This window comes from Budorcas taxicolor, chromosome 14 (genome assembly GCF_023091745.1).
Source record: "Budorcas taxicolor isolate Tak-1 chromosome 14, Takin1.1, whole genome shotgun sequence".
Lineage (NCBI taxonomy): Eukaryota > Metazoa > Chordata > Mammalia > Artiodactyla > Bovidae > Budorcas > Budorcas taxicolor.
Window position 1 is genome coordinate 5,211,150 of NC_068923.1, and position 5,058 is coordinate 5,216,207.

Genomic DNA, 5,058 nt, shown 5'->3' on the forward strand with positions numbered 1-5,058 from the left:
GCAGTCACCATCTGCAGTGATTTGGGAGCCCCAAAAAACAGAGCTGACACTGTTTCCACTGTTTCCCCATCTATTTCCCATGAAGTGATGGGACCAGACGCCATGATCTTCGTTTTCTGAATGTTGAGCTTTAAGACAACTTGTTCACTCTCCACTTTCACTTTCATCAAGAGGCCTTTTAGTTCCTCTTCACTTTCTGCCATAAGGGTGGTGTCATCTGCATATATGAGGTTATTGATATTTCTCCTGGCAATCTTGATTCCAGCTTGTACTTCTTCCAGCCCAGTGTTTCTCATGATGTACTTTGCATATAACCCTAGGGAGTCTCAAATAGTGAGAACTCCCAGATAAGAAACCACTTGAATACAAGACCTGGCATCACCCAACCACCAGTTGCACCCTGTGCAGGAAGCCTCATCCAAACATCAAACAAAACAAAAATACAAACCCAGTCATCAGCAGACAGGATTAACAACTCACTCAGCCTTCCCCATCAGAGGAAAAACAAACAAAAATCTCAGCATAAATCTCACCCTAGACAAAGCTTACACAAACCATTGCACCAAACTTAGAAGGGCAGAAACCAAAAAGAAGAAAGAATACAACCTTGAAGCCTGGGAAAAGGAGATCTCAAAACATAATAAGTTAAAAAACAATAATGAAAAGCAGAGAAATACTGCACAAATGAAGGAACAAACTAGACACACAGAGGTCAGAATAAATGAAGAGAAAATAAGCAAACTACCTGAAAAAGAATTGAGGAAAATAATAGTAAAGATGACCAAAAATCTTGAAAACAGAATGAAAAAAATGCAAGAATCAATTAACAAAGACCTAGAAAAATTAAAAAATAAACATACAGAGATAAACAACACAATTACTGAAATTAAAAATACTCTAGAAGGAACCAACAGCAGAATATCTGAAGCAGAAAAACGAATCAGTAAGCTGGAAGATAAAATGGTGGAAATAACTGCTGAAGAGCAGAATAAAGTAAAAAGAATGAAAAGAACTGAGGATAATCTCAGAGGCCTCTGGGACAATATTAAATGCAACAACATTCAAATTATAGGGGTCCCAGAAGAAGCGAAAAAGAAAGGGTATGAGAAAATTTTTGAAGAGATTATAGTTGAAAATTTCCCCAATATGGAAAAGGAAATGGTCAATCAAGTCCAAGAGGGACGAAGAGTTCCATACAGTATAAACCCAAGGAAAAACACACCAAGACACAGACTAATCAAACTAACAAAGATTAAACACAGAGAAAAAATATTAAAAGCAGCAAGGGAAAAGAAACAAGTAACATACAAGGGAAACCCCATACATTTAATAGCTGATCTTTCAGCAGAAACTCTGCAGCCCAGAAAGGAATGGCAAGATATATTTAAAGTACTAAAAGGGAAAAATCTACAACCAAGATACTCTATCCAGCAAGGATCTCATTCAAAACTGATAGAGAGATCAAAAGCTTTACAGACAAGCAAAAGTTAAGAGAATTCAAGACCATCAAACCAGCTTTACAACAAATGTGAAGGGACTTATAAAGGTAGGAAGAATCAATATTGTGAAAATGACTACGCTACCAAATGCAATCTGCAGATTCAATGTGATCCTTATTAAATTACCAATGGGAATTTTCACAGCACTATAACAACAAATTTCACAGTTCATATGGAAACACAAAAGACCCCGAATAGCCAAAGCAGTCTTGAGAAAGAAGAATGGAACTGGAGGAATCAACCTTCTTGACTTCAGATTATACTACAAAGCTACAGTCCTCAGGACAGTATGGTACTGGCACAAAAACAGAAATGTAGATTAATGGAACAAGATAGAAAGCCCAGAAATAAATCCATGCACCTCTAGGTACCTTATTTTTGACAAAGGAGGCAAGAATATACAATGAGGCAAAATTATCCTTCAATTAAAAAATAAATTAATTTAAAAAATACTAGCCCAACATCACCACCTTCTGGAATCCTTACCAAACCTCAATGAATACTTTTCTTTAAAAAATATATATATTTTTTAATTGAAGGACAATTGCTTTATAGAATTCTGTTGTTTTCAGTGAAACCTAAACGTGAATCAGCCATAGACATACATATGTCCCCTGCATCTTGAAACTCCCTCCCATCTCTCCCCATCCCACCCCTCTAGGTTGATACAGAGCCCCTCTCTGGGTTGCATGAGACATAGCAAATTCCCATTGGCTATCTATTTCACATATGGTACTGTAAGTTTCCATGTTACTCACTCCATACAGTTCACCCTCTCCTCCCCTCTCCCCATGTCCATAAGTCATTTCTCTATGTCTGTTTCTCCACTGCTGACCTGCAAATAAATTCTTCAGTACCGTTTTTCTAAATCCCTTATATATGCATTAGTATATAATATTTATCTTTTTCTTTCTGACTTACTTCACTCTTTATAATAGGCTCTAGGTTCATCCACCTCATTAGAACAGACTCAAATGCATTCCTTTTTATGGCTGAGTAGTACCCCATTGTATACATATACCACAGCTTCTTTATCCATTCATCTGTCAGTGGCATTGGGTTGCTTCCACGTTCTAGCTATTTTAAATATTGCTGAAATGAACAATGGAGTACATGTGCCTTTTTCAATTTTGCTTTGCTCAGGGCATATGCCTAGGAGTGGGATTACTGGGTCATACAGTGGTTTTATTCCTAGTTTTATATGAAATCTCCATACAATCTTCCATAGTGGCTGTATCAATTTGCATTCCCACAATAGTGAAAGAGCATTCCCTTTTCTCCACACCCTCTGCAGCATTTATTGCTTGTAGACATTTTGATGATGGCCATTCTTACTGGTACAGACTTCCCTGTAGCTCAAAAGGTAAAGAATCTGCCTGCAGTGTAGGAGACCAGGGTTCAATCCCTGGGTTGGGAAGTTCCTCTGGAGAAGGGAATGGCAATCCACTCCAGTATTCTTGCCTGGAGAATTTCATGGACAGAGAAGTCTGGTGGGCTACAGTCTGTGGGGTCGCAAAGAGCTGGACACAACTGAGTGACTAACACACACATAACACATTCTGACTGGTGTGAGGTGATATCTCATTGTAGTTTTTATTTGCAGGGGCAGGAGGAGAAGGGGACAACAGAGGATGAGATGGCTGGATGGGATCACCGACTTGATGGACATGAGTTTGAGTGAACTCCGGGAATTGGTGATGGACAGGGAGGCCAGGCGTGCTGCAATTCATGGGGTCGCAAATAGTCTAACATGACTGAGTGACTGAACTGAACTGAACTGAACTGAATAATGAGTAACGTTGATCATCTTTTCATGTGTTTGTTAGCCATCTGTATGTCTTCTTTGGAGAAATGTCTGTTTAGGTCTTTTTCCTACTTTTGGATTTGGTTTATTGTTTTTGTGGTTGAGTTGTATGAACTGCTTGTATATTTTGGAAATTAATCTTTTGTCAGTCGTTTCCTTTGCTGTTATTTCCTCCTATTCTGAGGGTTGTCTTTTCACCTTGTTTATAGTTTCCATTGCTGTGCAAAAGCTTTTAGGTTTAATCAGGTCCCACTTGTTTACTTTTGCTTTTATTTTCATTACTTTAGGAGATAGGCCATAAAGGCTCTTGCTTTGATTGATGTCACTAAGTGTTCTGCCTATGTTTTCCTCTATGAGCTTTATAGTTTCCGGACTTATATTTAGGTCATTAATCCATTTGGAGTTTATCTTTGTGTGTGGTGTTAGGAAGTATTCTAATTTCATTCTTTTACATGTAACTGTCCATTTTTCCCAGCACCACTTATTGAAGAGGATTTCTTTGCCCCATTGTATGTTCTTGCCTCCTTTGTTAAAAATAAGTTACCCATAGGTGCATGGATTTATCTCTAGGTTGTCTATCTTGTTCCATCAGTCTATATTTCTGTTTATGTGCCAGCTCCATACTGTCTTGAGGATTGTAGCTTTGTAGTATAATCTGAAGTCAAGAAGGTTGATTCCTCCAGGTCCATTCTTCTTTCTCAAGACTGCTTTGGCTATTCAGGGTCTTTTTGTTTCCATATCAATTGTGAAATTTGTTGTTCTAATTCTGTGAAAAATGCTGTTCATAATTTGAAAGTGATTGCATTGGACCTGTAGAATTCATTTGGTAGTATAGTCATTTTCACAATATTGATTCTTCCTACCCAGAACATGGAATATTTCTCCATCTGTTTAAGTCACCTTTGATTTCTTTCATCAGTGTCTTATAATTTTCTGTATATAGTTCTTTTGTCTCCTTAGGTTTATTCCTAGATATTTTATTCTTTTTATTGCAATGGTGAATTGGGTTGATTCCTTAATTTCTCTTTCTGATTTTTCACTTATTATATAGGAGTGCAAGTGATTTCTGTGTATTGATTTTATATTCTGCAACTTTGCTAAATTCACTTATTAGCACTAGTAGTCTTCTCAGCGTATCTTTAGAGTTTTCTGTGTATAGTAACATGTCATCTGCAGACATTGAGAGCTTTATATCTTCTTTTCCCATCTGAGTTCCTTTTATATCTTTCTCTTCTCTAATTGCCATAGCTGCTGCTGCTGCTGCTAAGTCACTTCAGTCGTGTCTGACTCTGTGTGACCCCATAGATGGCAGCCCACCAGGCTCCCCCGTCCCTGGGATTCTCCAGACAAGAACACTGGAGTGGGTTGCCATTTCCTTCTCCAATGCATCAAAGTGAAAAGTCAAAGTGAAGTCGCTCAGTCGTGTCCGACTCTTAGCGACCCCATGGACTGCAGCCCACCAGGCTCCTCCACCCATGGGACCATCCAGACAAGAGTACTGGAGTGGGTTGCCATTGCCTTCTCCAATTGCCATAGCTAGTATCTCCAAAACTATGCTGAATAATAGAAGTGAGAGTGGACACCCTTGTCTTGTTCCTGATCTTAGGGGGAATGCTTTCAGTTTTCACCATTGAGAGTAATGTTTGTTTTGTTCTTATTATATATGGCCTTTTAAATGTTGAATTAGGTTCTTTTTATGCCTGTTTTTTGAAGAGTTTTGATCATCAATGAGTGCTGAATTTTGTCAAAGACTTT